This window comes from Gopherus flavomarginatus, chromosome 20 (genome assembly GCF_025201925.1).
Source record: "Gopherus flavomarginatus isolate rGopFla2 chromosome 20, rGopFla2.mat.asm, whole genome shotgun sequence".
Taxonomy (NCBI): Eukaryota; Metazoa; Chordata; order Testudines; family Testudinidae; genus Gopherus; species Gopherus flavomarginatus.
Genome location: NC_066636.1, coordinates 13,207,225 through 13,235,187, shown reverse-complemented (window position 1 = coordinate 13,235,187; position 27,963 = coordinate 13,207,225). Strand labels below are relative to the sequence as shown.

Sequence of the window (27,963 nt, the reverse complement as noted above, 5' to 3'; positions counted from 1 at the left end):
CTCCCCAGGGTACCCACAAGCCCAGATGTAGGCATCTCTACACCCCACGCTCCCCGAAAGACCCACAGGACCCTTCCAGACTGTAGGTAGGTATCTGTGACCCCCAGAGCCCCACAAAGACCCTCGGGACCCCTAGAGCATGGATGTTTGTATCTGTGACCCCCACAAACTGCCTAAGCTATCCAGGGCCCCCTACCATCAGGACATAGGTATCTGTTCCCCCCGCAACACACCTAATCGCCCCCGGGACTCCTGCAGCCTAGACATAGGTATCTCTGACCCCACGAATCCCCTAAGCCACGACAGGACCCCTCCAGCATGGACATAGGTATCTGTGCCCCCACAACCCTCCTAAGATCCCTGAAACCCCTCCAGCCTAGATGTAGGTATCTGTGCACCCCACAACCCCCCTAAGCCCCCGGAACCCCTACAGCCTAGAAGCAGGTATCTGTGCCCAAAATGAACCCCCTAAGGTCCCTAGGACCCCTCTTGCCTGGATGAATGTATCTGTACCCCTTACAAACCCCTTAGCCCCCCCCAGGATCCCTATAACCTGGACGTAGGTATCTGTGCACCCTCACGAACCCACAGATCCTCCCAGGGACCCCAACAGCATGGAAGTAGATATCTGTACCCCAAAATGCCCCAAAGCAACCCCAGGACCCCTACAGCTTCGATATAGGTATCTGTGCCCCCCCACACTCTAATACCCCCAGAACACCTCCAGCCTGGATGCAGATATTTGTGGCCTCCAGGAACCCCTTAAGCCCTCCCCACAACTTCTACAGGCTGGACATAGGTATCTCTGCCCCCCACAAACCCTCTAAGACCCATAGGGCCCCCACCAGCCTGGTTGTAGTTATTTGTATGCCACACAAACCCTCTAAGCTCCTCATGGCCCTCTCCAACTGGGACTTAGGTATCTGCGCAACCACAACCCCTTATGTCCCCCAGGCACCCCTCCAGACCATACGTAGGTGTCTGTACCCCTTACCAACTCCCTAAACCCCCAGGGATCACTACAGCCTGGACGTATGTATCTGTGCTCACCACAACCCCCTAAGCTGTCCAGGGACCTCTCCAGCCCAGACATAGATATTTGTGTCCTCCATGAAGCCCCTAATGCCCACTGGAAGCCTCCAGCCTGGACGTAGCTATCTGTGCCCCCCCGTGACCCCAAAACCCCCCACGGATCTCTACAGCCTCTACATAGGCGTGATGCTCTGTGCATTACCCTGCGTGGCCACAAAGTGTCACTGTTGCACCATGCGGGAAATGCTCTGAGCATTACTGTGAAGGAGTAGAGACTGTCTGTGTGGGGGATGGGAGAGCAGCGGGTGACTTTACGACCGGACACGTGCTCAGCCTGTAACCTGAGCGAGGCAGGGGGGAGGGGGTCAGCACCTTTGCCCGGGAAGCTGGACACAGAAAGGGGCCGGCTGGAGGGAGTTGGGTTAGTTCAGTTTCCGTTTTGGGCTGGGTGGTTGGAATTCAGGGGATCCCAAACTGGGAACTAAGTTTCCTGAACCCCCAGAAGGACTCGATTGCGGGGTCCTGCTTGTGCCTCCAAGCTCTGCTGTATCCTTCGCTCCTGTTGTCCAATAAACCTTCTGTTTTACTGGCTGGCTGAGAGTCACTGTGAGTCCCAGGAAGAGGGGTGCAGGACCGTACTCCCCCACACTCCGTGACAGACCCTAAGCCCCTCCAGGACCCCAGTAGCCTGGAAGTAGATATCTGTGCCCCCCACCAAACACCTAAGACCCTTGGAAACCCCTCCAGCCTGAACTTAGGTATCTGTGCCCCCCACAACCCCTTAAGCCCCCCAGGGACCTATACAGCCAGGACATTTGTATCTGTACCCCATATAGACTCTATAAGCCCCCTGGGACACTCCAGTGTGCACGTAGATATATGTGCCCCTCAGAAACCCCCTAACCCCCCAGAAACCCGTACAGCCTGGACAACCCCCCTAACGCCCCCCGGGACATCTACAATCTGGACGTAGATATCTGTGCCCCTCATGAAACCTCTAACCCCCCCAGGATCGATACAGCCTGGACATAGGTATCTGTTCCCACCCGAACCCCTATGACCCCCTGGTACCCCTACAGCCTGGTATCTTGGGCCCCCACAAATCTCCTAAGACTCCCAGGGTGCGTCCAGCCTGGACGTAGGTATCTTTGCCCCCCACTAACCCCCAAAGCCCCCTGGTACCACTACAGCCTGGATGTAGGAATATGTGCCCCTCATGAACCCTCTAAGCCCTCCTGGGACCCCTAGAGCCTGGAGAATGGTATCTGTGTCCCCCTCAAACTCTCTAAGCCCCCCAGGGACCCCTATGGCCTGGATGTAGGTATCTGTGCACCTCAAGGCCCCTAAAATCCCCCGGACCCCTACAGCCTGGATGTAGGTATGACGGTGCTGCCTGTGGGAGCCAGCTCAGGTCACTCAATCAGGGTGAACTGCAAACAAAGCAGGGCAGACAAATCCCAAATGCTGGTGGTTATTTCAATACTTAGATTTACCAAGCCAACACAAAACAGCTTCTGTAGTTCCTCACTGGTTACTTAGAAGTTTAAACCACGCAGTTCCCTTAAAGTACCCAGCCTCAGGCCTCCATCCAGACACACCTGTCAGATATGATGATTATTCCTGAAAATCTTACTTCATCATATAAAAGAAAAGGTCCTTCCAATCCCAAAGGATCAGCCACACACCCAGGTTAAATTATAGCTTAGATCTTACCTAAAATACATGCTATAGCCAATTCTTATTAACTAAGCTAAAATTTATTAGAAAAGAAAAGAGAGAGAGTGTTAGTTAAAAGATTAATATACATATAGACTTGAATTCAATTCTTGAGGTTCAGATATACAGTAGAGATGAGCTTGTAGTTGCCAAAAGTCCTTTTAGAAATAGTCCATAGGTTATAGTTCAATTTCCATATTCAGGGTGGCTCCAGTCAACGACTGGAGATCTCAATCCTTGTGGCTTAAGGTTTCCCCCTCTTGAAACCCAAAGCAGATCTGAGATGAAGAAGGATCGTGTCCCAGGTTCTTATATATTTCCAGCAGCCTTTCGGCCTGAGAAAACAATAGGCTTAACTCTCCTTCCAAACATCCTGGCAATTAGTACAGGGTAATTTATTCATCAAACAGTTCAAATCCACACTGGAGACCTGCCCTACATGCCTATGGGTCCCAATCTGGCTGACTCATTATACAAGGAGCACTTCCATGCTGGGCAAACAATGGTAGCCAATGAGGGAATGTATCAGATTCCAAGTTCAGACTGCAGGATACGTGAATGCTGACTCCCGAGGTTGTGGTTTAGTCCAGGCCTGCATAACTCGTAAAGTGGCAAGGGCAATATTACTCCAAAGAAAACAGCTGAGGGCTGAAACCTCACAGAACGCCCCCCAGCACCGCCCAGCCCCTCCGAAACACAACCCCCACAACACCACCCACCCTGCAAAAACAATGTCGCCAGCGCCTCCCAGGCCCCCCGAAACAATCCACCCCCAAGTGCCGCCCGCCTAGTGGAAACAAACCCTCCTTCCCCAGCACCGCCCTGCCAAAACAGGGGTAATGAACCTTGCTAATATGTTATAGGGGGCCCCTAAGGTAGTGTAATTAAGGTAAAAGAAAACTGTCTCTTTGCCAGAAGTAGAATAAGATCTTTCCCCCACTTTGTAATCAGTTGCCCTGTTGACTGAATGAGGTGTGACTGAGGAAGGCGTGGAAGGCAGCACCTCCAGACAGCTGCACCCCTTGGCGACGGGCTGGGAGCCAGAGCAGATCAGTAGAACAGGTCAGCCACTGACTCACCATTCACCTCCTCAGCCCCCCGCTCACCTCCTCACCCCCCTCCCCTGCTGCCGGCTCACCCGCCCCGCCTGTCACTGCCCACCCACTCGCCTCAGCCCCCACGGCTCATCTCCCTGCCCACCCGCTCGCCTCCTCAGCTCTCCTCCCCCAACGCCAGCTCACCTGACCCCCCTGCCAATGCCCTCCCGCTTCCCTCCTCAGACCCCCACTCCCCCAGCTCACCTGCCCACTGCTCACGTCTGTTCCCCCCCTCCCTGGCTCACATACTCACCCCCCGCCGTTGCCCACCAGCTCGCCTCCTCAGCCTACCATCCCCGGCCAGTGATGAGCTGCCAAAATCTTAACAATCAGTTCCCTCCTCCCCCACGTGGGGGTTGTGGCCCACCCCTGCCCCTTGGGACTCCTGCCCCATCCAACTCCCCACGTTCCTTGACGCCCCCCTGGGGACCCCTACCCCATCTACCCTCCTTCCCTGTCCCCTGCTGCCCCATCCAACCTCTCCTCTCATTCCTGATGACCCCCAGGACCCTTGCCCCATTATACCACCCTTCTCCCTGTCCCCTGATGGCCCCTGGAACCCCTGCCCATGACGGTTCACATGGGAAGGCTGGGAGGGCTGAGAAGCAAACGGCAGCTTCGTGCTCAGGCCCAGGGAGGCAGAGGGGAGGTAGGTGAGCTGGTGTGGGGAGCGGTTCCCCAGTGCCCCCCGCGGGTTATCTGCTGCGGTGTGGGCGGCCCCCATGCCCCAGCTCACCCTTTTCTGCAGAACTGCTGCCTGGCCATTCGATCCCTAGTGTGTAACAGTGAATGGGATTCTTCCATCCTAAGTGCAGGATTCTGCACTCATCCTTGCTGAACCTCATCAGATTTCTTTTGCCCCAGTCCTCTAATTTGTCTAGGTCCCTCTGTATCCTATACCTACACTCCAGGATATCAACCACTCCTCTCAGTTTAGTGTCTTCTGCAAACTTGCTGAGGGTGCAATCCACACCATCCTCCAGATCATTAATGAAGATATTGAACAAAACCGGCCCCAGGACCGACCCTTGGGGCACTCCGCTTGAAACCGGCTGCCAACTAGACATGGAGCCTTTGATTACTGCCCATTGAGCCTACAATCTAGCCAGCTTTCTATCCATCTTATAGTCCATTCATCCAGCCCATAATTCTTTAACTTGCTGGCAAGAATACTGTGGGAGACCGTATCAAAAGCTTTGCTAAAGTCAAGGAATAACACATCCACTGCTTTCCCCTCATCCACAGAGCCAGTTATCTCCTCATAGAAGGCAATTAGGTTAGTCAGGCATGACTTGCCCTTGATGAATCCATGCTGACTGTTCCTGATCACTTTCCTCTCCTCTAAGTGCTTCAGAATTGATTCCTTGAGCACCTGCTCCATGATTTTTCCAGGGACTGAGGTGAGGCTGACTGGCCTGTAGTTCCCCGGATCCTTCTTCTTCCCTTTTTTAAAGATGGGCACTACAGTAGCCTTTTTCCAGTCATCCGGGACCTCCCCCGATCGCCATGAGTTTTCAAAGTTTCATTCTTCCACTTTACTCTGCGCTGGTTAGGCCTCAACTGGAGTATTGTGTCCAGTTCTGGGCACCACATTTCAAGAAAGATGTGGAGAAATTGGAGAGGGTCCAGAGAAGAGCAACAAGAATGATTAAAGGTCTTGAGAACATGACCTATGAAGGAAGGCTGAAGGAATTGGGTTTGTTTAGTTTGGAAAAGAGAAGACTGAGAGGGGACATGATAGAAGTTTTCAGGTGTCTAAAAGGGTGTCATCAGGAGGAGGGAGAAAACTTGTTCACCTTAGCCTCCAATGATAGAACAAGAAGCAAATGGCTTAAACTGCAGCAAGGGAGATTTAGGTTGGACATTAGGAAAAAGTTCCTAACTGTCAGGGTAGTTAAACACTGGAATAGATTGCCTAGGGAAGTTGTGGAATCTCCATGTCTGGAGATATTTAAGAGTAGGTTAGATAAATGTCTATCAGGGATGGTCTAGACAGTATTTGGTCCTGCCATGAGGGTAGGGGACTGGACTCGATGACCTCTCGAGGTCCCTTCCAGTCCTAGAGTCTATGAGTCTATGGCCAATGTCTCTGCAATCACATCCGCCAACTCCTTTAGCACCCTCAGATGCAGCACATCCAGCCCCATGGACATGTGCTTGTCTCCAGTTTTTCTAAATAGTCCCAAACCACTTCTTTCTCCACAGAGGGCTGGTCACCTCCTCCCCATGCTGTGCTGCCCAGTGCAGCAGTCTGGGAGCTGACACTTTCCTTGACTTTCTTCATCTTACTAACATACCTGAAGAAACCCTTCTTGTTACTCTTAACATCTTTTGCTAGCTGCAACTCCATGTGTGATTTGGCCTTCCTGATTTCACTCCTGGATGCCTGAGCAATATTTTTATTCTCCTCCCTGGTCATTTCTCCAATTTTCCACTTCTTGTAGGCTGCTTTTTTGTGTTTAAGATCAGCAAGGATTTCACTGTTAAGCCAAGCTGGTCGCCTGCCATATTTACTATTCTTTCTACACATCAGGATGTTTTTTTCCTGCAACCTCAATAGAGATTCTTTAATCCTTTAGAGGACTGGAACTGATTTCAGTGGAGGCACATGTTTGCTAGTTTTTTATGCATTTGCACAGGCAAATATTGAGTGTTTCCATTCATTTCAGGGATCCCTATTCAGTGGAACTCCTGAACATAAAGGAAATGCGATTATTTTTGTTGAAGGAAGAGGTTTATAAGGTGGCAATAGGATTTGAACCAAGAACCCTTTGATTTGCAGTCAAACACTCTACTACTGAACTACGCCCCCATGACTGTGCTGGAGATGTCTGTGATCTTAAAGATTTTGAAGGACAGGCCCTGCCTCGGAGATCTCCTGTTCTCTTCCCAGACCACAGTGCTTTTAAAAATGGGGTTTCATTAAACTTATAGATACATGGAGACACCACAGCTTGCACACCCACCCACATAGCTACCACCTCTCAGGGAGATGGAATAACTACACAAACAGGACAGCTCTCTCCCCTCTGCTTAGAGCATCTTCATTCTTTATGAATAGGTAGGAAATAACCTCCTGAATGGACAGTAGCCAATTGATCAAATATTGCTGGGTCTGCATTCAATATTGGTAACTGGTCATGCTGGGCTGGATGAGTAGGAGCATCACCAGCAGATTGAGGGAAGTGATTATTCCCCTCTACTCAGCAGAGGTGAGGCCACATCTTTTTTTTTTTAATGCATGATTGGAGATATACCTATCTCCTAGAACTGGAAGGGACCTTGAAAAGTCATTGAGTCCAGCCACCTGCCTCCACTAGCATGACCAAACACTGATTTTTGCCCCAGGTCCCTAAGTGGCCCCCTCATGGATTGAACTCATAACCCTGGGTTTAGCAAGCCAACGCTCAAACCATTGAGCTGTCCCTCCCCTCTTTCTGGAGCATTGCGTCCAATTTTTGCCCTTCCACTACAGAAACAAATTGGAGCGAGTCTAGGGGAGGGCAACAAAAATGATTAGGGGGCAGGGGACTTATGAGGAGAGGCTGAGAGCAGGGCCACCCGGAGGGGGGCAAGTGGGGCAATTTGTCCCAGGCCCTGCAGGGATCCCATGAGAATATATTATTCTATAGTATTGCAACTTTTTTTTATGGAAGGGGCCCCCAAAATTGTTTTGCCTCAGGCCCCCTAAATCCTCTTGGCAGCCCTGCCCACTCCACCCCCTTGACTCATTCTCCTCCCTCTGAGGCCCCACCTGTGCTCTGCTCTCACTCCCATTTGGCCACTCTCCCACCCCTGCTCTTTCTCTTTGGCTGAGGTCTTCTGGTCTACCTTTTGCTCACTCCTCCCCTCCCTGAAAGCCTCCTTGTGTCTCTCCACCCCCGCCCCCAAGGTCTACCTGCTACCCCCACCTCTCTGCCCTTCCCCTGAGACTCACCCTGCCTAAACCTCTCTGCCCCCTCCCCTAAGACCAGCCCTGCCCAGCACTCACACCTCTCTATCTCCTCCCCTGACCTGCCCTGTCCACCACCCACACCTCTTTGCCCCACCCATGAGACCGGCCCTGCCCACCACTTGCACCTCTCTGCCCCTCACCTGAGGCCCGCCCTGTCCACCTCTTTCCTCCGTCATCTGTTGTTGTTCCTTGAAACATCAAGGATGGAATAAAAAGCTGAGTTTACTCCAGGGTGAGGAAAGAAAGGAGCCACCAACCCCGTGACAAAGCTCAGTGCCCCAGAGAAAACCTGCCCCCTGCTATTGCAGTCACTGATGTGCTGGGGATATGATGGTAAAGGAACTGTCTGAATGATCAAGGCAGGAAATGGACAACAATCTACAGGAACGTCATTGACCACAAACACACTCTCCTCATACTCCAGCCAGAAGGGAAATGAGCAGAAATTCTTGCAGTTCAGCCAGGGACACACTTACACAATGGCACAGCAGTGTGTGTGTTGTGGAAGCTGGTCTGAGGAAACAACTGGAATTGATCACTCAGTGAGAACAGAACTGGAGTGTAGTGAGAGACCCATCTCAAGCAAGTAGTTGTGGCCGAGTGGTTATGATGACGGATTAGAAATCCGTTGGGGTCTCCCTGCACAGGTTCAAATCCTGCCAACTACAGAGGAAGTTGTGGTCCTTCAGTTTCAACAGAGCTGGGTCTTGTCCCACTCTCAAACTGTGTCTACGCTATTGGGTAATGTGGCTTTAAAGTGTTTCAATTAAACAGCTGTTGCATGTCCACACTAGGCCCCTTGTGTTACCAGAGCACATCCAGGCTAGACTCTTGGATGGCCAAAGAGAGAAGTGCCTTGTGGGTAGCTCTGCAACTGGCTGCAGGTGCTTTGGGAAGGGTTTGAAATGCCTCACAGGCTGGTACAGCATCACATGATGCAGGTTTCTCTATCCCATTGTTCCATGGGAATCCTACTAGATTGCCAGCTGCTTTTCAACTGCAATGTGTTTGTGTGGCGGGGGGAAGAGTGAGTGAGTGAGTGTGTGGGCACACTGTCTCTAAGTTCAGACAGCTGCTGCAAGCAACCAGTCCTGAGGCAGGGGGAGGGGCACAGCCCCTGCTTCCCTCACTGGCTCAGCTCAGCACAGCAGCCTCTGTGACACACACACACACTGCTGCCTGCTTAGCTCTGTGTCAGGGGTGCTGGAACAGGGGGTTAGAGGGCCATGGCCCCACCACTCTTTATTGGCTGTTAGGACAAATGATAGAGTGGGGGGAAGGGTGGAGTCTTGGGGGGAAGAGGATTTCTGTGGGTGTGGCCTCTGGGGGAGGGGTGGTGTGAGTGGGGGTCCTTGGGGAAGGGGTGTCATGGGAGTGCCACAGTGCAGACAACGGTGCCCCCCCACTGTAAGGAAGCTCCCGCCCCCCCTGTTCTGTGTTTATAGCACAGGAGAGAGCAGCCTTCCACGGCAGTGATTTGCTCCCTGGGGCTCTGGCAGGGGGGCTCAGGCGGCGATTTAAAGGGCCCGGGGCTCTGGCCTCTGCAGGGAGCCCTGGGCCCCTTAAATCACCAGCTTGGGGAAGCCAGACCGGGCTGGCACAGAGTACCCACTCTTGCCAGTACCCCACACTGGAACATACCGGCTTTTTGTTAGTAATACAGGAAATTGGGGGCTAATCCTGAAAAGCTTCTTTGATGTAACTTACCCCCCTTGGCCTAAAATGTCCTGATGTAAAACCTGACTCCAAAGGATGGGGTGGGGGAATGTGTGTGAGAAATAGAGCAGAGGAGAAAACTGACCCAGTGTTGATTTGAATGATTTGTATTTCAAAAGTAACTTATTTTGATTGGCTTCCAAGTCAATTTCTGTGTAGGTGTGTTAGCAAAAAGAAGGTCAGAGAAAGTGTGGGCCCCTTACTGAATGGGGCAGGCAACCTAGTGACAGATGATGTGGATAAAGCTGAAGTGCTCAATGCCTTTTTTGCCTCGATCTTCACAGACACTGGCAGCACAGTACGGGGAGGAGGTGAGTAGCCCTCGGTGGTGAAAGAACAGATTAAGGACTGTTTAGAAAAGCTGGACATGACCAAGTCCTCAGTTCCAGATCTAATGCATCTGAGGGTCTGGATGGAGTTGGCAGATGTGACTGTAGAGCCGTTGGTCATTATCTTTGAAAACTTGTGGTGATTGGGGAGGTCTCGGATGGTTGGAAAAAGGCAAATCTAGTGCCTATATGTCTCCACTGCAATTTGAGTCTTGCAGCCGAAGCCCCATAAGCCTCAGTCAGCTGACTGGGCTTTGAGACAGGTGCCCTGGGTGTCTTAATCACAGTAGGGACATAACATTAGGCTACATCTACAGTGCAATGAAGCAGCCACGGCTGGCCCCTGTCACATTAATCAGAGTCATGCAGCTTGGGCTGTGAAGTTACAGTGTCCGTATCTCGGCTCAGGCTCTGTACCCTGCTCTAGGAGTCCAGAAGGTTAGGAGACAGTTTAGCGAGTGGAAATGGTAAAACCGCAATGAAGTATGGACTCATGGCATTTCTCCATTGTTCTATCTGCTTTGGGGCAGGGACAATGACACATCCAGCTGAATTTGTTATTTCAAAGGGCAGTTTAGGATTTTCATTCTCACCCATGGTGCACAAAGCAGGACTCAACCCTTGCTGTAAACTAAACGAGCTGCCCACAGATTCTGGCAGCCACAATGAGCCTTTTGGTGTGAGAGCTCAGACCTGCCCCTGTCCCAGAGGGAGGGGGTCATCTGTGACGGGCTGGAACACTGACCTATCAGCTCTTAACTTCCAAACTTTCAGTAAGTCTATTATCAATGCCTGTGAGCGTAATTTAAACCATAAGAACAGCCATACTGGACTAAAGCTGCATCTAGCTCTTTGTTTTGTCCTCTGCTTGTAGCCAATACCAAGTACCCCAAGAGCTACTCAGCAAGGCACCCCTGGGAGTTGAACCCAGGATCTCCTGTTTACAAAACAGGCGCTTTAGCCAGCTAAGCCACGGTGCCTGCCTGTGGTTAAAGGGCACTGTCTGCGCACACCTGACTCCCTGCCATCCCCACCAGGGCCTGACAAGCTTTGCATGTGTTTGGATTCTGCAAAGCAGAGGAGCAGGTGACATTTTCCTTGCAAGCTGTGTGTGTGTAAATCTTTGGCCAGGTCTGCACTACAAAGTTATTTTAACATCAGGTGTGTGAAAAACACACAACGCTCCCTCGGTCGGCACCCTTCTCCTCTGTCCCAACCCACAGCCCTCCTATTCCCAGTGCCCCTCAATCCCAACCTTGACAAGAGGCCTAGAGCTTTTTGCAGCAAACATAAAGTGACAAATTGTCAGTGTAAATGCTGCTGTTCATTATATCACCATAACTGGCCTCCTCCAGTATCCCACAATGCCCGCCGTGAACTCACTTGCCCTGCATTCCTGCTACAGAGGCTGGGCCCCTCCCCTTTCATAGCTCCAGAACGTTCTGACAGCTGAGCTGCTAGCTACACTGGCATTGGTTTGCTATAACTGCATTGCTTGGGGGAGTGTAAATTTTTTATACATCTAAGTAATGTAGTTACACCAACCTAATTTTGTAGCCTAGACCTGTCCAAATAAACACTCACACACCTTGGGAGTAAACCTTCCCCTGCTCCTCTGCTTTACAGAATCCAAACACAAGAAAAGTTTATCAGGGCTCAATGGGGATTGGCAGAGTCAGGTGTGGGCAGGCACGATACTTTAAGTAACAGCAGGCACCATGGCTTAGCTAGTTACAACACCTGTTTTGTAAACAGGAGATCCTTGGTTCAACTCCTAGCAGTGCTTGGTTGAGTGCCTTTTGGGGCACCTGGTGTTGGCAACTGTCAGAAAACAAGATTCAGAGCTAGATGGACCTTTGGTCTAGCCCAGTGTGGCTTTTCTTATGGTTTAAATTACACTCACAGGCACTGCTAATAGAGTTACTGAAAGTTTGGGTGTTAAGAGCTGGTAGGTCAGTGGTCCAGTCCCCTCAATGCAGTTTTACCATTTCCACTTGCTAAACTCCCTCCCGACCTTCTGGGCTCCTAGAGCAGCGGACTGCGCCTGAGCCGAGACACGGACACTGCAACTTTACTATAGACCAAGCCGCATGACCCTGATTAATGTGACCTGGGCCAGCCGTGGGTGTTTCATTGCACTGGAGACGTAGCTTAATGATATGTCTATGCTGCGATTAACACACTCAGGGCACCTGCCTCAAAGCCCGGCCAGTTGACTCAGGCTTATGGGGCTTGGACTGCAAGACTATAAAATTACAGTGCAGACAGATGGGACTTGAGCCCAACCTCTGAAACCCCCAGGAGGAGTGAGGGTTTCTGAACCCAGGCTTCAGTGTGAACACAAATATCCGGACCACAGTTTTTAGCCCCTCAGCTTTAGCTCCATGGGCCCAAGTCAGATGACCCAGGCCGGCCATGCTGCCATCTTTATCCCAGGAGAGATAGACTCTACAGGTATGTCTCCATTGCAATGTCAGCCCTGGTGTGGCACGCTGTGCTCAAAGCACTACCTGGAAGCCTCATATTCACCACTCTCATATAATGATGATATGGTTTGTACAAAGTCTGCCTGGTGAGGTATCATTTCAAAAGTCTTGATCTGTTGAACACTAATATTGTGTTGGACTGTGTGTGTAGCATTGGTTGGGAAGTTATGAAGTTTGCTCTGTGTGTGTTACTGAGATATATTATGAGGTTGCGAAATGCCCACCACCAGCCTTTCAGGTGTGACAATGGAGGAGCCAGACTCGCTGCTGGCCCGTTAAAAGGGATCCACACTCCCAAGGACTATCCCAGGAACTGTGTACAATGCAGACTTCTCCGAGATAGCACAGTGACAATGGACACTGCTTGACTCACATCCTAGCAAAGGTAATTCCTGGCAAGTTGGAAGAAACTATGAAAGAGGGGAAGAGACATCATGAGTTGGCCTCTCTCCCTCACAACTCAACACCTGGAAACACATCTGCAGGACAAACACTGAACCGAAATAAATCAGAAGAGAATAATAATAATATATTCAAATCAAAGTCTCCAAACAGACTAGTATTGGTTTCTCAGCAAAAATTTTCAGTTTGAGGAATTTTCTTTTCTCAGTCAGACTTTGCCAAGGGAAGCAGAGAAAAAATGTTTTTGAGTTGCTTCTTTCAGAACAGCCTGGCCTAGACACTAGCTCTGGTTCACTGTTTTGGTCTTGCTCAGGATGGGGGTATTTTAATTATTTGGGAAGGTCCCAGGGTGTTTGTGAGAGATTATGAGGATGTTCCCTTTTGAGATAAAAACTAAGAAATACAGGACTAGAGATTTTTTTTTAGAAATCTGAGATTTAGACTTTTTATTTGAAGCAGGGTGGGGGGGTTAGATTCTGAGAAGGTTTTTTTTTGCAAGAAGAAACATTGTTTGATCTGTCATTGTACCAAAGGGGGAGATGGTTGTCTATAAAGGAGGAGTGAAGACTAAATGCTTCTGACGAGGATGGGATTTGAACCTATGCATGCAGAGCATAATGGATGAGCAGTCCCTCACCGTAACCACTCAGCCACCTCATCTGAGCTGTCAGGAAAGGAACAGGAAGAGAAATCTAAGGCCGGCAGAGATAGGGACACAGGAGTTTTTAAACACTAAGCATAAGCAGGGTCTGAATGAGTTCCCCCTTCACATCTACTGAGGAGCTGAGGAAAAACTTCAGGAACAGACCGTGTTTGCACACACACACCTACTCTGCATATGATGCGGCCGCTTCCCCAAAATGACCAGTTTGGGATCGTGGTGGGTTACAAATCACTTTAGGATTGAGTGCAATGAAATTTTATTCTCCTTCCTGTATGAGTGAAGGGCAGCAGAACATACCTAGTCTGTCCTGACGGAGGGGTAGGTGGGTGAGGAATAGCTTTTATTGGACTGCAGAGAAGTGATTGAGGACATCACCCTAAACCAGTGGTCCCCAAACATTTCACATTGTGCCCTCTTAGCCATGGCTGTGGCCCCTTGGAAACCACGATTGAGAACCGAGGCTGGGAGTGGGGCTGTTGCTTGCTGGGGAGAGGGGTGCAGACAGGGGTAAAGGGGTCGAGGCCGGGCTGGGAGCCAGAGTCTCAGGCTGAGGGTGGGGTTGGGGAAGAGCTGGGACAGAGTGGGGCTGAGTGGTGCTCCCTCCCTGCCCTCCATGGGGACTGGCTCAGGCCCTAAGGTGCCCCCATGAATGTTCCTCTGTGTCCCCCTAGGAGTCACGCCCCACATTACAGGGAGCACTGAACCCTACTCGCTAAGCAGGGGCTAATGATGCCAAAGCCCAGGGAAAGGGAGAACAAGTGCAGGGGCCCCAGCACAAGAACCATGGCCCCAAACCCTCTTCTGTCTGTGGCCTTGCCCTCTTTCAACCTTTCCACCCATGGCCCCATCCACTAGTCACCTCTTTTCCACTCCTTCCCCACTGGCCCCACCCTGCTCACTCATTTACTCCCCTCCCCACACTGCAGCCCTGAGACCAGAGAAGCTCTGTAGCCCCTGGGCCACAGCGGGGAGTGGGAGGTCCTCCAGCCCTAGGGCTGACATGGGGGAGGCTTTTCCAGGGGTCCCAAATCAGCCGGGGCACTCGGGCAGCATGCGGCAGTGCAAAGGTGCACGCTGCGGGTGTAGTGTCAGACACAGCTTCCTGGGGGGACTCCCACATTTCTCCCTGCATGTACCTGGTGGAGGAGCATTGTGGGGGGAGGGGCAAGTGGTGACACAAAGATACAGCTCACCCACCCCCAATGTTCCTCTGTGGCCCCATAGAGGGTTGGGGGAGAGCGAGGAGCAGCACTATGTGCTCCATGCGTCCTGGTCACTTTCCCCACCTGGGCTGTGCTGTGAGAGGAGAATCAGAAGCTGCTGCTCTCTGCCCTCCCCTTATGCAGCCCAGCTGAGGAAAGTGACCTGGATGCAGGGAGCTCGGATGATCTCGCTTCTTGCCCCCACATCCCACAGCCCCTAGGGGTGCCTGGAGGAGCAGCGTTCCAGGGAGAAGTGGGGGGCAGCAATACCAGCTGCTCCATGCACACAGGTCAGTGTCCCCACATGGGCGCAGGAGGGAGTGCAGGGGTTTCTGTGATGCCTATTCTATCAATATTGTCACTCAATACCAGGCACTCAAATTCACCCATCTTATTACTTAGACTTTTAGCATTTGTATTTAAGCACTTATAAAATGTGTCCCATTTTAGCTGTCTGCTATTACGTGATGTAATTGAGGGAGACTCTTTCATTTCACTGTTTCTGATCAGATCCTACCTGTACATCATCATCTTCCATCCTCTCCTCCTTACTAGGCTATAAAGAATCCCTGTGAATAGTTCCTCTCCTAACGGATGTCTCTGTTTGAACCCTGCGCTCCTCAGCGCCTGTCAACTTTCCCCCAGCTCTGAGGCTGTGTCTACACTGCGCACCTTACCACGGTGCAGCTGTGCCACTCTAACCGTGCTGTTGTATGCTGCACTGTGTGGCCATCCTTATCATTGGGAGAGAGCTTCCCCGGCAACAAAACCAAACCACTACAACGAGGGGCAGGAGCATCGTCACCAGGAGCACAGCTCCACCAATGAAGCGCTGTTCACACCGCTGCTTTGCATGGCTCACATTTTGGCATTCGGGGAGTGTTTTTTCTCACCTGAGTGACAAAATTTTTAGCAACAAAAGCCTTAATTTAAAAAAAACTCCTCTGCAACCTATTTAATGTAACCTTTATACAGCCTCCAGTTTTGGTGTCCTCATTTGAAACAGATGTTGTGAAATTGGAGCTGGGGCAGCAAAGAGCCACCAAATGTTCTGATGGCTGGAGAAAAATGCCTTCTAGTGAGCTATTGAAAGAGCTCAACCTGTTTAGCTTTTCAAAAGACGATTGAAAGGTGAGTTCATTGAAGTGTTGAAGTGCCCTAATGGAGAGAAAAATTGAGTATTAAAGGGCTCTTTAATCGAGCAGAGAAAGGCATAAAAAGACCCAATGGCTGGAAAGTGAAAAGAGACAAATTCATATTACAACTAAGACACAAATAGTCAACAGTGAGGATGATTCACCACAGGAACAAGCTACCAGGGAAGTGCTGGATTCGCCATCTGCTGCTGTCATGTAATGAAGACTAGATGCCTTTCTGGAATGTGTTTGCCCCAAAAGTAGCTCTTGTGTCATACAGGCGGCCTGTGATATGCAGCGGATCCAATCAGATGCTCTAATGGTCTCTTCTGGCCATAAAGTCGACTAATTTCTGAAAAACTGAGTGTAGCATTGGGAGCAGCGTCTGATGTTTTCCTGTCTAGCTGGTTTGCTGCCTAGAACGAACGCTCCTTGAGTGGGATGATCCACAGGGAGTAGCTCAATCCTCCAAAGTGCCTGGCCATGGGCAGGATATTGGCACAGCAAGGGAGGGGTGTGGCAGTGACATCACAAAGGCCTTTTGCAGGACCTCAGACTATTGGTCCAAGGTGGTGGGAGGGTGGTGACCTCACAGAGAGATGCTGACGTCAGCCAGGCAGGACAGGGGTGAGGGGCCAGGGAAACCTCAGAGACCCCTGTGGCTTTGCTTCAGCACGTTTCCTTCTCCAGGTCTCTCTTTGAGGACTGAGAGAGTATTCGGGTTCACGGACGTGAGCGCCAGGAGGAACCTCTTTTGAGTTTTCTCCTTCCCTTTTAGTGATTTTACTAGAAAACAGCCGTCCCTGTTTAGAAGGTAAGAGCCACCTGGAGGTTTGAAACCTGTTCAGTCTGATCTATCTGGTGACAAGTGAATTCTAGGCATGGAAAACATGTGTTAAGGAGGCAGAATTTTTTTGCGCACCTGGGATTTTGTCCCTTAGAATCATGGGGACATTCGGGTTTCACCTTTTCCTCCATCCCTCCCTCCCTCCTGTCTCTTCGTCTCTTGTTTCTTTTGTTCTTTCTCCTGTTCCCCTCCCAACACCAGGAAGGAGGGGTGTGTGTGTGTGTGTGTGTGTGTGTGTGTGTGTGTGTGTGTGTGTGTGTGTTGCGGGCGAGTGCTTTGCAGATCCCACTGTGGGAGGTCCACCCAAAAATGTGTGGCTGAACTAGTGCTCAGGCAGTGATCCCCAGCAGTGACATGGGCCATCCTTTGGGATTTCTGATGAGAACCTTCAGCCTCAGTCTCTACCCTGATTGGCTGAGCAAGGGGTTATTGACAGGAAGGAGACTCAGGTCCTTGATGGTCTCTTTTAAGACCAAGGTAATAAGTCAGAACCAGTTCTATGTTTGATGAATTTTGCTGCTTCTCTGCATTAATGGTCTCTGAGCAGTTCATGATTCTCTCTAACACTGCAGTTCTCCTGAAATACTTGCTGAATAATTACTGTCACTGTTGTTGGTCTGGAGCTCATCTGAGAGCACTTTATTCAGGTCATTCAATGTCTGAAATTCAAGATCCGATGGTTAGTTTGAAAATCAGGGCTCTTGGGTCCTATTTCCAACTCTGCCACTGCCTGGCTGTGTGACCTAAGACAAGTCAATTCTCCTTTCTCAGCCTTAGCTTCTCCCTCTTTCAAGTAGGGATAATAATGATCCGCTCTTACCTACCTCACGGGGGTGGAGGATGGGGATCTATTGGAGAGCGTCACTAGGAGTAGGGCATAGTATGAGGTGTCCTATCATGTTTACTCAGAGCAGATTAACACATAATAGAATAGCTGAAATAGTCTATTTGATTTGTATGTTTTTATTTTGAAATTGTTAAGAGCAGCAATGACTTAGCTCAGACTGAAGCATCTTATCTAATGTTTGAGATCTAAGTGTCTCCTCATTGTGTGCGAGGAGACAATTTAACACACTGTGACGAACAGGAGATGCTTTTGTTTTGCAACACAATATTTTTGCAAAGAACTTTCATCCCACTTGTTATAATTCTGAGAAACAAGCTGGTTTAGTCTGAATGGGATTTTCAGACAGAAATGGTTTCAATGAAATTTCTCCACCATCTCGATTCCTGGGCTTTATCCCTTCCTCGGGAGTGGTTTACTGTCTGTTAGAACAGGAGTCGGGACTGGTGGCTTCTCTTTCTGGCTCTGCCAGTGCCTTGCTATGTAGGCGCTTGGGTAGGCCACTTCCCTTCTCTGGATCTCAGGCTCCTCCCATCTTCCCAATGGGAACAGGGACAGTTCTTGAACTCTGGGCAGTTCTGAGCCTGAGTGAGAGAAGGGGTGTTAAAGCCCTCTGTGAAGGAGAAAGGGGAATTTCACGGTGTTTAGCACCAAGGAATTCTAAAGTTTGCTAAAATGTCTAGTCTGTGGAAACAAGAAATGGTCGAGGCCAATCTTTAAGCAGTGCCTTTTTTAAAGCCCATTCAGGGATGTGAGTCCCTGTCTTTTAGGTACCTGGGGTTCTTTGCCAGTAGGAGAGAAGAGGTTCCTGCCTCCATTTTTGTGGCCTTAACAAACCAGGTGTTGTGCCCCAGTTCTCGTCTGAGATCCCTGAAAAAGAACATCTTCCCATCCATAAACAAGACAGGACCTTTCTCTAAAAGGGGAACAAAGAGACCCTTGGGACTTACAGACTAGCTAGCCTCACTGCCACAGCTGGAGAGATCCTGCAATACATTCTTAAACACTCAGTTTGTCAGCAGCACCTACAGGATCATTTGGTTCTTAGGACTAGTGATCATGGATTTGTCAAGAACAAATCATTCCAAACGAATCCTCTTTCCTTCTTTGGCAGGGTTCCAGGCCTGGTGGAGGTGGGTAAACAGTAGATGGGATCTAGCTTGGGGTTACTAAGGCTTTTCACACAGTCCTGCAGGACATTCTCACAAGCGAACGAGGGAAATGCAGTCCAACTGCAATCAGTGTAATGTGGGTGCAGAGCTGGTTGAAAGCCCAGACTCCAGGAGCCCTTCTCCAGATTTGGCTGTCCAACGGAGAGGGCTTACCTAGTGGGTCCGGCAGGGATCAGTCCACGGTCCGGTAGTATTCAATATTTTCATGAATGATTTGGAAAATGCAGTGGAGAGCATGCTTCTAAAATTTGTAGCTGACATCAAGCACTTAGGAGCACAGAATTGGAATTCAAAATGCCCTTAATAAATTGCAGATTTGGTCTTCTTGAGCCAAACTCCATGGCTGGGCCCCTCTCTCTAGACTGGGCTGAAGTGAAACCCCAGAGCCAAACACTCCTCCTGGGCAGTTAGCTCCTCCCTCGAATGGTCAGATTCTGCTTAGCACTGTCAGAGCAGCTTTGGCTGGGAGATTCTCCCAGCACTTTCCAATAGCGGGAAAGTATGAAATCCCCATTTGACTGCTGGGGACAGAGCCCAAGAGTGGGGAGGAACTTGCCCAAAGTCCCCCAGGAAAAGGAAAACAACCAGCAGTGGAACCAACAGGAAACCCAGCAATGGAACTCAGGAGTCCTGGGGGTGTTCTAGGGTGACCAGATGTTCCGATTTTATAAGGACAGTCCAAATTTTGGGGTCTTTTTCTTATTTAGGATCCTATTACCCCCCACCCCGTCCCTATTTTTCATATTTGCTGTCTGGTCACCCTAGGTTGTGCACATGTGTGGGTCCCAGCTGCTCCCTGCCCCCATCATTGAAGCAGATGTGCAGGGTTACTGCCCTGGGAACTGCAGGGCACCAGTGGACATGGGGTTGGCTGGAGGTAGGTTCTGGCTGCAGGCAGGGCAAGGGGTGCGGGGCTGGCTGGCCTCAGGCGGGGGGTGCATCAGGGGTTGGCTGGAGACAAGGCAGGGGGTGCGGGGCTGGCTGCAGACAGGGCGTGCAGGGCTGGTGCAGGCTGGGGGAGTGTGGGGGCTGGCTGGCTTTGGGCAGGGCCACAGGGGGGTGTGGCAGGAGTTGGCTGGAGACAGGGCAGGGGGTGTGTCGGGCTGGCTGCAGGGCTGACTGCAGGCAGGGCAGGGAGGATGAGGCTGTGTGGGCAGGGCAGAAGGTGCAGGGCTGGCTGGAGACAGAGGCTGGCTGCGGGCAGGGCAGGGCAGCGGGTGCAGGGCTGGCTGCAGGCAGGGCATGGGGCAGGGCCGGTGCGAGGATGTTTCATGCCCTAGGCGAAACTTCAATCTTGCGCCCCCCCCCCTGCAACCCCGCCCTGAGGCGCCCCACCCGTGACAGCTCCCCCCTCCACCCTGAGGTGCCCCTCTTGTGGCAACCTCCCTGCTCTGCCGTGTGGCACCCCCCCCTTGCCCCAGCTCACCCCTGCTCTGAGCATGAGTACCCCAAGTACGCCATGGCCGCTTCACTTCTCCTGCCTCCCAAGCTTGCAGTGCCTAAGCCTGCCAGGAGTCAAGCACCCTCCTCTGAGCCACAGCAGCCCTGACAGCTGACAATAGAGGCACCTTAACCCCTGAGTTCCTTCAATGTGTCCCCCTCCAGGATCCAGCTCCGATCTCCAGATACTTGGGGTATGTCTATACCAGCTGCCGAATCGTTGGACAGCGATCGATCCAGCGGGGGTCGATATATTGCGTCTAGTGTAGATGCAACACATCGAGTGCTCTCCTGCCAACTGCTGTACTCCATCATATCTGACAGGTGTGTCTGGTCGGAGGCCTGAGGCTGGGTACTTTAAGGGAACTGCGTTGTTTAAACTTCTAAGTAACCAGTGAGGTACTACAGAAGCTGTTTTGTGCTGGCTTGGTAAATCTAAGTATTGAAATAACCAGCAGCGTTTGGGATTTGTCTGCCCTGTTTTGTTTGCAGTTCACCCTGATTGAGTGACCTCAGCTGGCTTCCATTGGCAGCACCATCACACCTACATCCCGGCTGTAGGGATCTGGGAGATCTTAGCGGCCTTGGGTGCACAGATACCTAAGTCCAGGCCGTACGGGTCCCTGGGGGGCTTAGAGAGTTTTGGGGGGGACACAGATACCAATCTCCAGGCTCTAGGGGTCCTTAAGGGGTTCGTGGGGTGCACATATTCCTACATCCAGGCTGTAGTGGTACCGGGGGGCTTAGGGGTTAGTGGGGCCAGAGATACCTACATCTAGGCTGGAGGCATCCTAGGAGTCTTAGGAGATTTGTGGGTGCCCAAGATACCTATGTCCAGGCTGTAGGGGTAGCAGGGAGTCTTAGGGGTTCGGGTGGGTACAGATACATATGTTCAGGCTGTATCGGTCCTGGGGGGGTTAGAGGTTTCATGATGGGCACAGAGATCTACATCCAGATTGTAGATGTCCCTGGGGGGTTAGGGGAGTTGTGGGGGTACAAATGCTTACGTCCAGGCTGTAGGGGTTCCTGGGGGATTAGTGGATTTCTGAGGGGCACATATACCTATATGCAAACTGGAGTGTCCTGGGGGGCTTCTGGAGTCTATATGGGGTACAGATACCAATGTCCTGGCTGTTTAGGTCCCTGAGGGGCTTAGGGGGATTGTGGGGAGAAACAGATACCTAAGTTCAGGCTGGAGGGGTCTCCGGGGGTCTCTGGGGGTCTTAGGTGTTTGGTGGCAGGCACAGATAAATACGACCAGGCTGCAGGGGTCTTGGAGGGGCTTAGGGTCTGTCACGGAGTGTGGGGGAGTCTGGTCCTGCACCCCTCCTCCTGGGACTCACAGTGACTCTCAGCCAGCCAGTAAAACAGAAGGTTTTTTTGGCCAGCAGGAGCAAAGGATACAGCAGAGCTTTTGGGCACAACAGGACCCCTCAATCGAGTCCTTCTGTGGGTTCAGGAAGCTTAGTTCCCAGTTTGGGAATCCCTGAATTCCAACAACCCAGCACCAAACCAAAACTGAACTCACTCCCTCCAGCCGGCCCCTTCCTGTGTCCAGCTTCCCGGGCAAAGGTGCTGACCCTCTCAGCCCTGCCTCGCTCAGGTTACAGGCTGAGCAATTGTCTGGTCCTAAAGTCACCCCCTGCTCTCCCATCCCCCACACAGACAGACCCCTCTCCATCACAGTAATGCACAGAGCATTTCCAGCATGGAGCAACAGTGACACCGTATGGCCACGCAGGGTAATGCATAGAGCATTTCCCGCATGGCGCAACAGTGACACCATGTGGCCACGCAGGGTAATGCACAGAGCATCACACCTATGTAGAGGCTGTAGAGCTCTCTCGGGGGCTTAGGGCTTGTGGGGTGCACAGATAGCTACGTCCAGGTTGGAAGCATTCCGGTGTGGATTAGGGGCTTCATGAGGGACACAAATATCTACATCTGGGCTGGAGAGGTCCCTGGATGGCTTAGGGAATTGTGGTGAACACAGATACATACATCCAGGCTGTAATGGTCCCTGGCGGTTTAGGGAGTTGGTGAGGGGCACAGAAACCTACGTATGGTCTGGAGGGGTCCCTGGGGGACATAAGGGGTTGTGGTTGCGCAGATACCTACGTCCCGGTTGGAGGGGGCTCTCGGGAGCTTAGCGGGTTTGTGTGGCATACACACACCTACAACCAGGCTGGTGGGGGCCCTATGGGTCTTAGGGTTTTTGTAGTGGGCAGAGATACCTATGTCCAGGCTGGAGAAGTTCTGGGGAGGGCTTAGGGGGCTCCTGGAGGTCACAATTGTCTACATCCAGGCTGGAGGGGTGATGGGGGTATTAGGGAGTTGTGGGGGGGCACAGATACCTATTGCGAGGCTGTAGGGGTCCTGGGGTTGCTTTGGGGCATTTTGAGGTACAGATACCTATGTCCATGCTGTAGGGGTTTCTGGGAGGATCAGTGGGTTCATGAGGGTGCACAGATACCTATGTCCAGGGTGTAGGGATCTTCGGGGGGTTAGGGTTTTGTGGGGGGCACAGATACCCTCATCCAGGCAAGAGGGGTCCTGGGGGCATTAGGGGTTCATGTTTGGCACAGATACCTGCGTCTAGGCTGGAGGCATTCCGGGGGGCTTAGGGGGGTTGTGGGGGCACAGATAACTATGTTGAGGCTGGAGAGGTCCCATCGTGGCCTACGGGGGTTGTAGGGGGCACAGGTACCTGCGTCTAGGCTGGAGCGGTTTGGGGAGTCTTAGGAGGGTTGTGGGGGCACAGATACCTATGTCCATGCTGGAGGGGTCCCGTTGTAGCTTAGGGGATTCGTGGGGTCAGAGATACCTATGTCTAGGCTGGAGGGGTCCCATGGGTGATTAGGTGTGTTGGGGGGGAACAGATACCTACGTCCCGATTGTAGGGGGCCCTGGATAGCTTAGGTGGTTTGTGAGGGTCACAGATACAAACATCCATGCTGTAGGGGTACCGAGGGTCTTTGTGGGGCTCTGGGGGTCACAGATACCTACCTACAGTCTGGAGGGGTCCTGTGGGTCTTAGGGGGTTTGTGGGGCATAGAAGATGCCTACATCTGGGCTTCTGGGTTCCCTGGGGGGCTTAAAGGTTTGTGGGGAGCACAGATACCTTTATCCAGACTAGATGGGTCCCGGTGGGATTAGGGGGTTGTGGAGGTCACAGATACCTGTGTAAGCAGAAGTTGGATGAACTCCGCCCTGACATCTGGTGGTGAATTATGTCGAGTGTGGAAAAGAATTTCGGGGGCTGATCGTGTTTGCATAGACACACCCACCCCACCTGACACACCCACGGCAGCCTGGGATGGTTGCTTTGGCAGCTGTGGTATCCCCAGTTTATTTGTTGTTGGGGTGTGAGATGTGGAGTGTTGTATGATTGTATGGATGAGGAACTGTGAAACTGCTTTGAGACAGGGATTCTCACCATCAACTGAGTGGCACTCGCTAGACAAGGGAGTGGGCTCCTTTGGTGAGCCAAAAATAGTAATTGCATCTTTTTCTCTTTTTACAGATAAATAGCAGAGCTGATTTTTGATTCTCTTAAGAATTGGAGTGCCAGGTTCCTGAGCTGAAAGCACTAAAGAGTTGTGCTAACTAGTGGAGAAGTCTGAAGCTATATTGCAGAGCAGAGTAGCTAATGGAGCGAAGTAGTTTGTGGGATGGTTGGAGTGGCCTATGGAGTGAGGTGAGCAGAGCAGTTTTTGGGGACAGCTAGGTCAGATCACATGTCGGCGGGAGGAGCAGAGAAGCTGGTGGACCGAGCTGAGCAGTTCGTGGGGAAGGCGGAAGCAGAATCCCACCGAGAGGCGGGGTAGTCGGCAGTGGACCATGTAAGGTGTTCCTTTCTACCCTGGCTGGCAGGGGGAAAAGCCCTGCAGATAGACTCTTGAACTCGGGCTGAGGAACTGTGGGTGATTTTGGGGTTGCTGGACTCTTGAAACATTTGAGGTATTGGACTTTGGAGTCTTGAGGTGGTTTGGGGATTGCTGGACTCAAGAGCCCAGGGAAAAGGACACGGCCTAGTTGAGATATTTTCCCAATTTAATGCTATGTTGTTTCTCTCACGTTATTAAACTTTTTCTGCTACACCCAGACTCTTTGCTTGCGAGAGGGGAAGTATTGCCTCTTCGAGGCACCTAGGGGTGTGTATGTAAATTTTTCCCATGTCACTGGGTGGGGTCGGGAGCTGACTTGCATTACATTGTAGGGAAGGGACCCCTATGTATTGAACCCCGTCCTTGCTGCTATCAGTTCAGCCTGGCAGAAGGGTTCCTCCTACATCCAGGCTGTAGGGGTCCCTGGGGGGCTCAGGGGTTTGGTGGGGGGCACAGATACCTAAGTCCAGGCTGCAGGGGTCCCGGAGGAGCTTAGGGGGTGTCACAGAGTGTGGTGGAATCCAGCCCTGCATCCCTTTTCCTAGGACACACAGTGACTCAGCCAGCCAGTAAAACAGAAGGTTTTTTTGACCAACAGGAGCGAAGGATACAGCAAAGCGTTTGGGCACAACCAGGACCCCTCAATTGAGTCCTTCTGGGGGTTCAGGAAGCTTAGTTCCCAGTTTGAGATTCCCTGAATTCCAGCAACCCAGCTCCAAACCAAAACTGAACTAACTCCCTCCAGCCGGCCCCTTTCTTTGTCCAGCTTCCCGGGCAAAGGTGCTGACCCCGTCCCCGCTGCCTAGCTCGAGTTACAGGCTTAGGTCCTGTCCCTCACCTAAAGTCACCCGCTGCTCTCCCATCCTCCACAGATAGAATCCCTACTCCATCACAGTAATGCTCAAAGCATTTCTCGCATGGAGCAACAGTGACACCATGTGGCCACGCAGGGTAATGCACAGAGCATTTCTCTCATAGTGGAACAGTGACACCGTGTGGCCACGTAGGGTAATGCACAGAGCACCACGCCTACGTAGAGGCATTAGAGATCCCTGCGGCGCTTTGGGGTCATGGGAGATACAGATAGCTACGTCCCGGCTGGAGGCATTCCTGCGGGGCTAAAGGAGGTTCGTAGGATCACAGATACCTACGTCCAGGATGGTCGGGACCCTGTGGGAGTTAGAGGGGTTGTGGGGGGCATAGGTACTTGCGTCCAGGCTGTGGATGTCCTGGTGGGGATTAGGGGCTTCGTGGAGGACACCAATATCTACGTTCGGGCTGGAGGGGTCCCTGGATGGCTTAGGGGGTTGTGGTGAGCACAGTGATTGCTGGGTGTTTAGGGACTTGGTGAGGGGCACAGAAACCTATGTATGTCCTGGATGGGGTCCCTGGGGGTGCTTAGTGGTATTGTAGGGGACACAGATACCTATGTCCAGACTATAGGAATTCTGGGGGGGGCTTAGGGAGTCGGGGGGCACAGATATCTACATCTAGGCTGGAGGGGTCCCGGGGGGCTTAGGGGGGTTGTGGGAGGCACAGATATGTACATCCAGGCTGGAGAGGTTCCGGGGAGGATTAGGGGGTTTTGCGGATGGCAGAGATACCTATCTGAAGGCTCTAGGGGTCCCTGGGGGGCTTAGGGTTTTTTTAGGAGGCACAGATATGTATGTCCATGTTGGAGTGGTTCCTGGGGGGGGGTTCCTGGGGAGCACAGATACCTAGGTCCATGCTGTCGCACAGATACCTATGTCCAGCCTGTAGGGGTCCCTTGGGGGGCTTACAGAGTTGTGGGGGTAAAGATACCTACATCCTGGCTGAAGGAGTCCTCAGGGGGTTCGTGTGGGTCAGAGATACCTACGTCCAGGCTGTAGGGATCGTGGGGGTCTTAGGGGGTTTCTGGAGGTCACAGGTACCTCCGTGCAGACTAGATGGGTCTCGAGGGATTAGGAGGTTTATGGGGTGCACAGATGACAACTTCCAGGCTGTACAGGTCCCTGGGGGGTTTAGGGAGTTGTGAGGGGCACAGATACCTATGTCAAGGCTGGAGGGGTCCCTGGAGGGCTTAGTGGTTCATGAGGGCACAGATACCTACGTCCAGCTGAGCTTTTCCCTGGGGGCAGCCTGCACGCAGCTGTGATCAGCTGTTTGCTGTGGAGGCTCTGCTGAACTGCTCCCCTCTCCCTGCTCCTGCGGGGGCTGAGTGATTCGCTCCCCCCAAACAGCCTCAGGGGTCCGGGTGGGCGGCGATGTGGGTCCAGCAGCAGCACAGCCCGCCCCGCTTCCCTGGGGCTGCCCTGCACCTCTCGGGCTGATGGCTCTGCCATGGCCTCCGCGTGAATCGCTGCTCCCTGCCCGCCAGGTTCGGCTCTGGCCACAGCAGCATCGGGTGCCCCAGGGAGCCCGGCTAGGCTGGGGCTGGGGGCAGTGGGAGGTTGCGGGGAGGAGAAGCTCCAGATACTGGCATGGGGTAGGGCAGGGAGAGGAGCCGAGCTGGAGTGGGGGAGGAGAAGCCCCGGACTGGGCTGGAGCCACACTGAGGATGGGGCATGGGGGGAGAAGAAACCCCGGGCCCCTGCAGGAGCTGCAGTGGGGCGGAGAAGCCAGACTGGGTTGGGAGGTGGTGGGAGAAGCCCAGACGCCAGCAGGAGCTGCACTAGGGGATGGTGAAGCGGGAGAGGAGCCACCCTGGGGCAGGGAGGAGAAGCCCTGGACCCTGGCAGAAGATGTGGGGTTGAAGTCCCCAGTTCAGGAGCCCCAGCCACCTTAGTGGCAAAAGGGTCAGGGCTTCAGCCTTGCAACCACTCTGTGTGGAGCTGGCCTGAGCCCCTCTCGCTCCCATCCCCCCTGTGGAGCTGGCTCTCACTCTCCAGTTGTGCAGAAATTCAGCCCCAATCTCCCCATGTTGGGATCTCCATTTCCCCCCCGCCCCCCGTCACCCAGCCATGAATGGATTTAGCCCAGGAGGCAGGCTCAGCATTGGCCCCATTTGGCACGTTGGCTCTAGGGCACAAGGAGGTGCTGTGACTTTCCCAAGGCTAAGCAGGGAGTCTGTGGCAGAGCAGAGACTCAAACCCAGAACACCTGAGTCTGAGTTCTGTGTCTTAACCACAAGGCAACCTTCCCACCGAAGGAGAGGGAACCTCCTCTGCCACTTTGAGCGTGTGGGTGGGAGCAGCCACTAGACAGAGCTACCAGGAGGTGGGGGGGTTGGATAGTTGGGGAGGTGATTAGTGGATTTGGGGGTCTCTAGAGGGTGCAGTCATGGGACAAGGAGCAGGGGGGTTGGATGGGTTGAGGGCTCGGGGGGTGCCTGTCGGGGAGTGGACCAGGGTTGTGGCAGGCAGAGAGCAGAGGGAGTTGGATGGGCCGGGAGTTCTAGGGGTCCTGTCAGGGGGCAGGGAGTGGATGGATAGGAGTGGGAGTTCCAGGGGTCTATCTGGGGGCAGGGGTGTGGATTAGGGTCAGGGGGACAGGTAGGGGGCAGGGTCCTAGGGAGGCAGTTACAGTGGGGGGTCTCAGGAGGGGGACCAAACCCTGGGATAGGTTTTGCTGCAAGACAAGATAGCACAGTAGCCAATGGTTAACAGGTTACATAATGTCTCCACCGTTGATCTCAAGTTAGTAAGTTAACATTTCATTAACACTTTGATAAAACGTTATTAGTATAAAATATATATGTTGAATTCTGATTTGGGGTCCATAGGAATGGAGCAACTCCTTTGACTGTCCAACAGATACATTCCTAGGGGTTAAAGCAAAGAAACAGTGAAAGTATATGGCAATAAAGATTGTTTTCTGTGTTTTCTGAAGGCAGGCATTTGTCTTTGGGAAGGGAGGTGGAAGGATGCCATATCTTATACTGACATGTGCCAACTTTTCATAAACTCAAGGTTGGATATGTGGGAAGAACGTTTCCCTACAGAAGAGACTGACACAATAGGAACAGGGATTCTTTTGTTCAATCTGCAACTCTGAATAAGACACAATTCTTTAGTTCTTATCTCCAACACCTGGCAATTTGCTGACCAAGCCTATCTT

The 27,963-nt window shown here is 52.1% G+C and overlaps 2 non-coding genes and 1 pseudogene across 2 annotated transcripts; 2 read left to right on the top strand and 1 right to left on the bottom strand.

The window, feature by feature from the left end:
• The window catches only part of LOC127037821 (zinc finger protein 436-like), a 714,289-nt pseudogene that overhangs the window by 423,078 nt on the left and 263,248 nt on the right, over nt 1-27,963 (top strand).
• Nucleotides 8,387-8,468, top strand: TRNAS-AGA (transfer RNA serine (anticodon AGA)). Its single transcript has one exon. It is a non-coding gene; the product is annotated as a tRNA-Ser (tRNA).
• Nucleotides 10,752-10,825, bottom strand: TRNAT-UGU (transfer RNA threonine (anticodon UGU)). The gene has a single exon. It is a non-coding gene; the product is annotated as a tRNA-Thr (tRNA).